We start from the raw sequence: 13,219 nt of genomic DNA, 5'->3' as shown, positions 1-13,219 counted from the left end.
CTCTGGACACCTGAGTGATAAGAGTGTTTGGTGCAACAGTAATACTTCGAGAACTGCACCTGAGGAGCAGGTGCACGGCAGTAAAGGATACTGCTAGAGATCAGATTCCTTCCACAGGTCTGATGCTCCCCAAGGGGCGGAGCCAGGCTGAGAGTGGGAAGGACAGAGCGTGAGTGACACCAATGAGAGAGTGTCACTGACAGGTCTGTGAACTATCTCCTAACAGGAGAGATAGTTCTCGAGGTCGGCAAGCCAGGTCGTTAACACACGGACAGAGACAGGAGACAGATGCAGAAACCTGGGACTAGCAGAGTTTGGCAACAGGGTATCAGAATGACAAAGGTACAAAATCAGAGATCAGAAGAATGGTCAGGAAAGTAGAAGGTCATAACAAATAATCAACAATGTCTAAGCTTGAGTGTGAGCTCCAAGATTCTCACACTCCAGCAACTAGACTAGATAATGACAATGATACAGATGGTACAGAATTCCATTCCTAGACTAAGGTGTGAATTCCTTGGCCATCAACACCTTGGAAACTGGTCTAGATAACAATACAGATAATAACAGAATTCCTAGGCTAAGATGTGAGCTCCGTGATCATCAACACCTACGAAACTGTCTAATAAACACAGATACTGGCAAGGTCTGAGTGCTACCACGTAGTGATCGTAACGCCAGACACCAGATGAAAGACCAGCACCCAGTATATATACCTTAGCGCTCTCCAGCGCCACCCCTAAGTGCTGGACCAATGAAAGTACTTGGATTTGTCAGCTGACCCCCTTCTGACTGCCATAAAGTCCCTGCTTCTCTGCGCGCGCGTCCTCCTGAACCAGTGTGGACTATCAGTCCCAGCCACACCAGTCATGTCTTGCAATGTCTCTGCTGTGTTGGATGCGGAATCCGCTGCACCCCTGTCTGTGCGTGCGGCATTTTCTCCGCATTCCGCATTGCATGGAGGAACAGGCCCATGCGCCAACTTGCCGCACTGGACGCGGAAACCGCCGCCCCGCTGTTAGAGCATGCGGCGGTTTCTCCGCGCTCCGACTGCGCATCAGCTGTCAAATTGAACGCGGAGTCAGCCGCCACATTCTGAGTATTGGCGGCGGCTTTTCCGCGTTTTCTCACAGGAGGAGGAGTGGTACCCACATGGACTGCTGGCTTAAGCAGGGACACATGAAATGATCTTACGCCACGCATGCTGGCAGGGAGATCAATGGCATAAGTAACATTGTTGATCTTCCTGACCACAGAAAAAGGGCCCACAAACCTGGGACCTAACTTGGCCGAGGGTTGTTTCAGGGTTAAATGATGTGTGGAGACCCAAACCAGGTCTCATGGTCGGCACTTCCACTCCAAGGATCGTTTCTTGTCAGCTTGCCCTTTCTGATTTTGAAAAGCCTTTTCCAAATTGCTTTTCACGATCCCCCAAATGGCTTTGAACGATTTTTGCCAAGTCTCCACAGCTGGAAACGGAGTGGAGGCTACTGGCAATGGGGAAAACTTGGGCAACTTTCCTGTGACCACCTGAAACGGAGAGAACCCAGAGAAAGAGCTTTTCAAATTATTGTGTGCAAATTCTGCATATGGCAAGAACTTGACCCAATCAGTTTGCGCTTCTGCAACATAACACCTCAAAAACCGTTCCAATGACTGATTAACCCTCTCCGTCTGACCATTGGTCTGTGGGTGGTAGCCCGACGAAAATGACAGTTCCATGCCCATTTGATGGCAAAATGCCCTCCAAAACCTAGAGACAAATTGGACTCCCCGATCTGACACTGTTTTCCGGAATGCCATGAAGTCGGAAAACATGGACGATGAAAAGATCGACCAACTCCTGGGCCGAGGGGAGTCCTTTCAAGGGCACAAAATGGGCCATTTTACTGAAACGGTCGACTACCACCCAAATGACTGACATGCCTTCAGACCTAGGAAGCTCACCCACAAAATCCATGGACAGATGGGTCCATGGTTCACTCGGGGTGGGCAAAGGCTGCAACGTTCCCACCGGTGCCAGACAGGAGGGTTTGCTTTTTGCACACACTGCACACTCTCTGACATACTCCTTGCAGTCCGTTGCCAACGAAGGCCACCAAGCACATCTAGCAACAAAGTCTTGCGTTCTGGAGGCCCCTGGGTGCCCAGAATTCTTGTGTGAGTGAAACATCTGCAAAATCTGGAGACGAAAGGGCAGTGGCACAAACATAACCCCTTCAGGCTTTCCCTCAGGGACATCCTGTTGGAAGGGACCTAAAGTCTCCGTCCAGTCTTTCCAGGTTTCTGTGGCTCCCAGTACTACCCTCTGTGGAACAATGGTTTCAGGTTCTGAGGGCTGTGCTGTCTCCGGCTCAAAACATCTGGACAAGGCATCCGCCTTAATGTTTTTACTACCTGGAGTGTACGTAATTACAAATCTAAATCTCGAGAAAAACAGTGACCACCGAGCCTGACGGGGACTCAATCTCTTAGCCCCCTCAATGCACTCCAAATTTTTGTGATCAGTGTAGACTGTAATCGTATGTTCTGCTCCTTCTAACCAATGATGCCATTCTTCAAAGGCCAACTTAATGGCTAGAAGCTCCCTGTTGCCTATATCGTAGTTTTTCTCTGCTGGAGAAAACCTCCGAGAGAAATAGGCCCACGGGTGCAATCTTCCCTGCAACCCAGAGCGTTGAGACAGCACAGCCCCTACCCCAACTTCTGAGGCGTCAACCTCTACAATGAAAGGATAAGAGGTGTCTACGTGTCTCAATATGGGTGCAGAGCAAAACAGTTCTTTCAAAGTGGAGAAAGCGGCCAGAGCTTCAGGGGACCAATGGTTGGTATCTGCCCCCTTCTTCGTGAGACTGGTGAGGGGTGCTATGACTGTAGAGTACCCCTTTATGAACCTTCTATAGTAATTCGCAAACCCTAGAAATCTCTGAAGAGATTTGAGTCCTACTGGTTGAGGCCATTCCAAGACAGCAGAGACTTTGGCGGGATCCATAGAAAGGCCCGAGGTGGAAATTATGTATCCCAAAAAAGCGACAGATGTCACCTCAAAAATGCATTTCTCCAACTTAGCATAAAGCCTGTTTTGCCTGAGCTTGTGTAACACGAATCTGACATGATCCCTGTGCTCAGAGAGATTGTCTGAGAATATCAATATATCGTCCAGGTATATTAGGACAAATTTATCCAACACCTCCCGGAAAACCTCATTAATGAGTTCCTGGAAGACGGCCGGAGCGTTACACAACCCGAAGGGCATCACCAGATACTCGTAATGCCCGTCGGGTGTGTTAAAGGCCGTCTTCCATTCATCGCCCTCTCTGATCCGCACCAGATTGTATGCACCTCGCAAATCTAGTTTTGAAAAAATCTTAGCATTGGTGACTTGAGTGAATAAATCATCTATCAAAGGTAACGGATAACGATTTTTAACTGTGATTTTATTCAGTCCCCGGTAATCAATGCATGGCCGAAGGCCTCCTTCCTTTTTTTTAACAAAAAAAAACCCCACTCCAGCAGGCGACTGGGAAGGACGAATGAACCCCTTAGTTTTCACGGATGTACTCTTGCATGGCCACCTTTTCTGGCCCAGACAAATTGTAGAGATGACCTCTAGGGGGGCATACAACCTGATCCGAGATCAATCGGGCAATCAAAAGGGCGATGTGGAGGTAATTTATCGGCAGCTTTAGGACAAAACACGTCCGAAAACTCCGCATATTGTTCCGGAACCCCCTCCACATGAATCCTGGTCTGGCCTAAGGTAACCTTCACCAAACAATGACGAAAACAGTGGGCTGACCAGCTCGTTAGCTGACCGGTAGCCCAATTTATCTGAGGGGAGTGAAGGTGCAACCACGGCATGCCAAGGATGATTGTGGAGGTTGTCATACGTAATACAAAAAACTGCAACTTTTCTTTATGCAGCACCACTATAGTGACTTCCACCTCTGGTGTCTGAGACAGAGGACGGTTATGTTGCAGGGGGGAATCATCCACTGCCGTAACCTGTAGAAGTGGTTTTACCGGGGTGAGCGGAATACCTAACCTCTTAGCAAATTCGTAATCCATAAAATTAGCCGCTGAGCCTGAATCAATAAAGGCCTCAGAGGCTTCAGATCTATCCCCCATCTGATCATATAAGGAAGGAGTAACCGATTATCCTCTAGGGGTAAGTGCTGTACGCCTAGGGTATTACCCCAACTACTCCTATGCATTGGCGTTTCCCGACTTTTTAGGGCAATTTCGTACTCTATGACCCCCCTCTGCACAATAAAGACACAACTGTTCAGAAATCCTGCGTCTCCGCTCCATCTGAGACAGTTTTGACCGACCAATCTGCATTGGCTCAGGTGGAGGTGAAACGGGAGGAGGTGAAGTCACAGGAGGCGCAGCGTAAGACACTATCTTAACGTTGTTTCTACCTCGAGTCTGCCATTGATAACGTAATCTACGATCAATCTTGATTGCCGATGAAATAGCCTCATCGATTGTTTTGGGTTCGGGCTGACTTAACATGAGATCAGAGACTTCATCTGACAACCCTGATAAGAAACAGTCTAAGAGTGCATAGGTGCCCCATCTGGCTGAAACTGACCACCTCCTAAATTCGGCAGCATATTCCTCGACCGGACTCTTGCCTTGAGGCAACAACTTGAGCTTCCGCTCAGCAGTCGAGGCAATGTCTGGATCGTCGTAAATTACTGCCATAGCCTTAAAGAATTCATCCACAGAGGTTAGAGCTATATCCCCAGCGGGTAAATTGTATGCCCAGGTCTGGGAATCGCCTGATAGCAAAGTTTTAATGAACGTGACCCTTTGGGTCATGGTTCCTGAAGATCTAGATCTCAACTCAAAGTATGACAACACTCTATTCCTAAAATTCCGAAAGTCAGATCTGTGACCAGAAAACTTTTCAGGTACAGGCATGCGTATGTCTGTGCTAGGAGGGGATCGCACCTCGTCCACTGCCGTCTGAAGGGTTCGTAAAGAACCGGACAAAGCGTCAATCATAGCTTTGTGATTACCCAGCACTTGGTTGATAGAGTCCACCGAAGTGGAAAGTGCGCCCAGACGGTCAGTGTGTGCATCCATTTGCATTTTTGGATCTGGCGTTCTGTAACGATCGGTGTAACACAGACAGGATCTGATTACTGGTGATCTGCAGTATCACCGAGAATGCAGATATATACCCGATTATTGATGATCTGCAGTATCACCGAGAATCAGATATATTCCTAACCTCTGGACACCTGAGTGATAAGAGTGTTTGGTGCAACAGTAATACTTCGAGAACTGCACCTGAGGAGCAGGTACACGGCAGTAAAGGATACTGCTAGAGATCAGATTCCTTCCACAGGTCTGATGCTCCCCAAGGGGCGGAGCCAGGCTGAGAGTGGGAAGGACAGAGCGTGAGTGACACCAATGAGAGAGTGTCACTGACAGATCTGTGAACTATCTCGTAACAGGAGAGATAATTCTCGAGGTCGGCAAGCCAGGTCGTAAACACACGGACAGATACAGTACAGCGACAGGAGACAGATGCAGGATCCTAGGACTAGCAGAATTCAGCAACAAGGTATCAGAAATACGAAGGTACAGAATCAGAGATCAGAAGAATGGTCAGGAAGGCAGAGGGTCATAACAGATAATCAACAATGCTTAGGCTTGAGTGTGAGCTCCAAGATTCTCACACTCCAGGAACTAGACTAGATAATAACAATGATACAGATGGTACAGAATTCCTAGACTAAGGTGTGAGTTCCTTGGCCATCAACACCTTGGAAACTGGTCTAGATATAAATACAGATAATAACAAAATTCCTAGGCTAAGGTGTGAGCTCCGTGATCATCAACACCTATGAAACTGTCTAATAAACACAGATACTGACAAGGTCTGAGTGCTACCACATAGTGATTGCAACGCCAGACACCAAATGAATGACCAGCACCCAGTATATATACCTTAGCGCTCTCCAGCGCCACCCCTAAGTGCTGGACCAATGAAAGTACTTGGATTTGTCAGCTGACCGGCTTGGTCAGCTGACCCCCTTCTGACTGCCATAAAGTCCCTGCCTCTGCGCGCGCGCGTCCTCCTGAACCAGTGTGGACTATCAGTCCCAGCCACACCAGTCATGTCTTGCAATGTCTCTGCTGTGTTGGATGCGGAATCCGCCGCACCCCTGTCTGTGCGTGCAGCGTTTTCTCCGCATTGCATGGAGGAACAGGCCCATGCGCGCAACTTGCCGTACTGGACGCGGAAACCGCCGCCCCGCTGTTAGAGCATGTGGCAGTTTCTCCGCGCTCCGACTGCGCATCAGCTGTCAAATTGAACGCGGAGTCAGCCGCCACATTCTGAGTATTGGCGGCGGCTTTTCCGCGTTTTCTCACAATAACATAGAACTGACACAGTATCCTAGTCTTGGGTGTGAGGTCCGTAGTCACAACACCCCGGAACTGGTCTAAAGCGTAACATAGAACTGACACAGTATCCTAGTCTTGGGTGTGAGGTCCGTAGTCACAACACCCTGGAACTGGTCTAAAGCATAACATAGAACTGACACAGTATCCTAGTCTTGGGTGTGAGGTCCGTAGTCACAACACCCTGGAACTGGTCTAAAGCATAACATAGAATAACATAACATGAGAAGGTAATCTAGCTCAGTGTGGTTTCCCAGGTCCGTCCTGGTTCAACCACACTGTAGGATCTGACTGAGGTTGCAACAGCAGACAATGTGAGACTGAGGGACGAGTGGTTATATAGTACAGTGCTGGCCAGCACCGCCCAGTCCCTTCCAGCCAATCCGCATACTCCCTTGGATCAGCTGACTAGCGGAGTCAGCTGATCCCTCTGTGCTTCCCATAAAGCTTCTGTCTTGCTGCGTGCGCGTATTCCTCAGCCTGTGTGCACAGGAAGGTTGTATCACATCAGAGACATGTCGCCGCGCGTAAACCGCCGGACTGGACGCGGAAACAGCCGCCACGCCGTCAGAGCACGCGGCGGCCATTCCGCAATCCTTCACACAGATCAAAAATGTTTGCTGCAAAAGGGCAGCACGGATCTGTTTGCGTTCAGAATTTCCAGGATCACGGACCGCAGGTCCATTCTGCAAACAGGCCTGGGTGTGGATCTAGCCTAAGTTCATTTGATGTTCAGATCATTGATATTGAATTGATACAGAAATTCCTGGCACAATCTCCTGTGGACCCTGCCACAAAATGAACAGGTTCTGGCAGGAACGGTACCACCCCAACGTATGGGGACGATACCGTTCCATCGACTCCCCCCAGACCAACTCCCTCTACCACATACCCAGGAATAGATTCGCCACTGAAGGGGCACACATGATGCCCATGGCTGCTCCTCGGGTTTGAAAATAGTATTGATGATAAAAAAGAAAAAAAAATGGTCAAAATAAAATGTAAAAGTTCCAAAATGAATTGATTCTTCATTGCATCCTCTCTACTTCCCAAGGAGCACAGGCCATACCACTATGGCTGACTATCCAGCAGAGGGCACTCTCATACTGGGCACACATACAGAGCAGCAACACCAGCACTTACCACCAGGGGGGCGGGGCCATACCACTATGGCTGACTATCCAGCAGAGGGCACTCATACTGGGTGCACATACAGAGCAGCAACCCCAGCACTTACCACCATAAAGCCTCACTGAGCCAGGGGGGTGAGGCCATACCACTATGGCTGACTATCCAGCAGAGGGCGCTCTCATACTGGCTGCATATGCAGAGCAGCAACCCCAGCACTTACCACCATAAAGCCTCACTGAGCCAGGGGGGCGAGGCCATACCACTATGGCTGACTATCCAGCAGAGGGCACTCTCATACTGGGTGCACATACAGAGCAGCAGCCCCAGCACTTACCACAATAAAGCCTCACTGAGCCAGGGGGGCGAGGCTATACCACTATGGCTGACTATCCAGCAGAGGGCACTCTCATACTGGGTGCATATACAGAGCAGCAGTCCCAACACTTACCACCATAAAGCCTCACTGAGCCAGGGAGCCAAGGCCATACCACTATGGCTGACTATCCAGCAGAGGGCACTCTCATACTGGGCACATATACAGAGCAGCAACCCCAGCACTTACCACCATAAAGCCTCACTGAGCCAGGGGGGCGAGGCCATACCACTATGACTTACTATCCAGCAGAGGGCACTCTCATACTGGGCGCATATACAGAGCAGCAACCCCAGCACTTACCACCATAAAGCCTCACTGAGCCAGGGGGGCGAGGCCATACCACTATCGCTGACTATCCAGCAGAAGGCGCTCTCATACTGGGTGCACATACAGAGCACAAGCCCCCGCACTTACCACCATAAAGCCTCGCTGAGCCAGGGGGGCGAGGCCATACCACTATGGCTGACTATCCAGCAGAGGGCACTCTCATACTGGGCACACATACAGAGCAGAAGCCCCCGCACTTACCACCATAAAGCCTCACTGAGCCAGGGGGCCGAGGCCATACCACTATGGCTGACTATCCAGCAGAGGGCGCTCTCATACTGGGTGCACATACAGAGCAGTAGCCCCAGCACTTACCACCATAAAGCCTCACTGAGCCAGGGGGGCGAGGCCATACCACTATGGCTGACTATCCAGCAGAGGGCACTCTCATACTGGGTGCACATACAGAGCAGTAGCCCCAGCACTTACCACCATAAAGCCTCACTGAGCCAGGGGGGCGAGGCCATACCACTATGGCTGACTATCCAGCAGAGGGCGCTCTCATACTGGGCGCATATACAGAGCAGCAACCCCAGCACTTACCACCATAAAGCCTCACTGAGCCAGGGGAGCGAGGCCATACCACTATGGCTGACTATCCAGCAGAGGGCGCTCTCATACTGGGTACACATACAGAGCAGCAGCCCCAGCACTTACCACCATAAAGCCTCACTGAGCCAGGGGGGCGAGGCCATACCACTATGGCTGACTATCCAGCAGAGGGTGCTCTCATACAGGGCGCATATACAGAGCAGCAGCCCCAGCACTTACCACCATAAAGCCTCACTGAGCCAGGGGGGCGAGGCCATACCACTATGACTGACTATCCAGCAGAGGGCGCTCTCATACTGGGCGCATATACAGAGCAGCAGCCCCAGCACTTACCACCCTAAAGCCTCACTGAGCCAGGGGGGCGAGGCCATACCACTATGGCTGACTATCCAGCAGAGGGCGCTCTCATACTGGGCGCATATACGGAGCAGCAGCCCCAGCACTTACCACCATAAAGCCTCACTGAGCCAGAGGGACGAGGCCATACCACTATGGCTGACTATCCAGCAGAGGGCGCTCTCATACTGGGCACACATACAGAGCAGCAACCCCAGCACTTACCACCATAAAGCCTCACTGAGCCAGGGGGGCGAGGCCATACCACTATGGCTGACTATCCAGCAGAGGGCACTCTCATACTGGGTGCATATACAGAGCAGCAGCCCCAGCACTTACCACCATAAAGCCTCACTGAGCCAGGGGGGGTGAGGCCATACCACTATGGCTGACTATCCAGCAGAGGGCGCTCTCATACTGGGCACACATACAGAGCAGCAGCCCCAGCACTTACCACCATAAAGCCTCACTGAGCCAGGGGGGCGAGGCTATACCACTATGGCTGACTATCCAGCAGAGGCCACTCTCATACTGGGTGCACATACAGAGCAGCAGCCCCAGCACTTACCACCATAAAGCCTCACTGAGCCAGGGGAGCGAGGCCATACCACTATGGCTGACTATCCAGCAGAGGGCGCTCTCATACTGGGCAAATATACAGAGCAGCTGACCCGGCACTTACCACCATAAAGCCTCACTGAGCCATGGTGCCAAGGCAATACCACTATGGCTGACTATCCAGCAGAGGGCGCTCTCATACTGGGCACATATACAGAGCAGCAATCCCAGCACTTACCACCATAAAGCCTCACTGAGCCAGGGGGGCGAGGCCATACCACTATGGCTGACTATCCAGCAGAGGGCGCTCTCATACTGGGTGCATATACAGAGCAGCAGCCCCAGCACTTACCACCATAAAGCCTCACTGAGCCAGGTGGGCGAGGCCATACCACTATGGCTGACTATCCAGCAGAGGGCGCTCTCATACTGGGTGCACATACAGAGCAGCAGCCCCAGCACTTACCACCATAAAGCCTCACTGAGCCAGGGGGGTGAGGCTATACCACTATGGCTGACTATCCAGCAGAGGGCGCTCTCATACTGGGCGCATATACAGAGCAGCAGTCCCAGCACTTACTACCATAAAGCCTCACTGAGCCAGGGGGGCGAGGCCATACCACTATGGCTGACTATCCAGCAGAGGGCGCTCTCATACTGGGTGCATATACAGAGCAGCAACCCCAGAACTTACCACCATAAAGCCTCACTGAGCCAGGGGGGCGAGGCCATACCACTATGGCTGACTATCCAGCAGAGGGTGCTCTCATACTGGGCGCATATACAGAGCAGCAGCCCCAGCACTTACCACCATAAAGCCTCACTGAGCCAGGGGGGGCGAGGCCATACCACTATGACTGACTATCCAGCAGAGGATGCTCTCATACTGGGCACACATACAGAGCAGCAGCCCCAGCACTTACCACCATAAAGCCTCACTGAGCCAGGGGGGCGAGGCCATACCACTATGGCTGACTATCCAGCAGAGGGCGCTCTCATACTGGGCACACATACAGAGCAGCAGCCCCAGCACTTACCACCATATAGCCTCACTGAGCCAGGGGGGCGAGGCCATACCACTATGGCTGACTATCCAGCAGAGGGCGCTCTCATACTGGGCGCATATACAGAGCAGCAGCCCCGGCACTTACCACCATAAAACCTCACTGAGCCAGGATGGCGAGGCCATACCACTATAGCTGACTATCCAGCAGAGGGTGCTCTCATACTCAGCACACATACAGAGCAGCAGCCCCAGCACTTACCACCATAAAGCCTCACTGAGCCAGGGGGGCGAGGCCATACCACTATGGCTGACTATCCAGCAGAGGGCGCTCTGATACTGGGCGCATATACAGAGCAGCAGCCCCAGCACTTACCACCATAAAGCCTCACTGAGCCAGGGGGGCGAGGCCATACCACTATGGCTGACTATCCAGCAGAGGGCGCTCTCATACTGGGCACACATACAGAGCAGCAACCCCAGCACTTACCACCATAAAGCCTCACTAAGCCAGGGGGGCGAGGCCATACCACTATGGCTGACTATCCAGCAGAGGGCGCTCTCATACTGGGCGCATATACAGAGCAGCAACCCCAGCACTTACTACCATACAGCCTCACTGAGCCAGGGGGGCGGGGCCATACTACTATGGCTGACTATCCAGCAGAGGGCACTCTCATACTGGGCACACATACAGAGCAGCAGCCCCAGCACTTACCACCATAAAGCCTCACTGAGCCAGGGGGGCGAGGCCATACCACTATGGCTGACTATCCAGCAGAGGGCACTCTCATACTGGGCGCATATACAGAGCAGCAACCCCAGCACTTACTACCATACAGCCTCACTGAGCCAGGGGGGCGGGGCCATACTACTATGGCTGACTATCCAGCAGAGGGCACTCTCATACTGGGCACACATACAGAGCAGCAACACCAGCACTTACCACCAGGGGGGCGAGGCCATACCACTATGGCTGACTATCCAGCAGAGGGCACTCATACTGGGTGCACATACAGAGCAGCAACCCCAGCACTTACCACCATAAAGCCTCACTGAGCCAGAGGGGCGAGGTCATACCACTATGGCTGACTATCCAGCAGAGGGTGCTCTCATACTGGGCGCATATACAGAGCAGCAGCCCCAGCACTTACCACCATAAAGCCTCACTGAGCCAGGGGGGCGAGGCCATACCACTATGGCTGACTATCCAGCAGAGGGCGCTCTCATACTGGGCACACATACAGAGCAGCAACCCCAGCACTTACCACCATAAAGCCTCACTAAGCCAGGGGGGCGAGGCCATACCACTATGGCTGACTATCCAGCAGAGGGCGCTCTCATACTGGGCGCATATACAGAGCAGCAACCCCAGCACTTACTACCATACAGCCTCACTGAGCCAGGGGGGCGGGGCCATACTACTATGGCTGACTATCCAGCAGAGGGCACTCTCATACTGGGCACACATACAGAGCAGCAACACCAGCACTTACCACCAGGGGGGCGAGGCCATACCACTATGGCTGACTATCCAGCAGAGGGCACTCTCATACTGGGCACACATACAGAGCAGCAACACCAGCACTTACCACCAGGGGGGCGAGGCCATACCACTATGGCTGACTATCCAGCAGAGGGCACTCATACTGGGTGCACATACAGAGCAGCAACCCCAGCACTTACCACCATAAAGCCTCACTGAGCCAGGGGGGTGAGGCCATACCACTATGGCTGACTATCCAGCAGAGGGTGCTCTCATACTGGGTGCATATACAGAGCAGCAGCCCCAGCATTTACCACAATAAAGCCTCACTGAGCCAGGGGGGCGAGGCCATACCACTATGGCTGACTATCCAGCAGAGGGCGCTCTCATACTGGGCGCATATACAGAGCAGCAGCCCCAGCACTTACCACCATAAAGCCTCACTGAGCCAGGGGGGCGAGGCCATACCACTATGGCTGACTATCCAGCAGAGGGCACTCTCATACTGGGTGCATATACAGAGCAGCAGCCCCAGCATTTACCACAATAAAGCCTCACTGAGCCAGGGGGGCGAGGCCATACCACTATGGCTGACTATCCAATCACTACAGAGGGAGTACACAACGGCTCCATATCTGGAGAGGCTACACCACCACACAGACCCTGATCCTGTACCGCCTGAGGGCCCACAGTTTGGAGATAGAGACAGGGCGGCACAGACAGACATGGAAGCCCCGGGAGGAGAGACTGTGCAGACAATGTGACCAAGGGGTCCTGGAGGATGAGGCCCACTTCCTGCTACACTGCAGCAAATACGCACCTGTAAAGACCGCCCACTTCCAGAGACTCTCCGCCCACAGCCTGGAGATAGAGACAGGGCGCCACAGACAGACATGGAAGCCCTGGGAGGAGAGACTGTGCAGGCAATGTGACCAGGGGATCCTGGAGGATGAGGCCCACTTCCTGCTACACTGCAGCAAATACGCACCTGTGAGGACCGCCCACTTCCAGAGACTCTCCGCCCACAGCCTGG

The sequence above is a fragment of the Hyperolius riggenbachi genome, chromosome 2, assembly GCF_040937935.1.
Source record: "Hyperolius riggenbachi isolate aHypRig1 chromosome 2, aHypRig1.pri, whole genome shotgun sequence".
Taxonomy (NCBI): Eukaryota; Metazoa; Chordata; class Amphibia; order Anura; family Hyperoliidae; genus Hyperolius; species Hyperolius riggenbachi.
The sequence above is the reverse complement of the archived record's forward strand: the minus strand, read 5'-3'. Positions refer to the sequence as shown.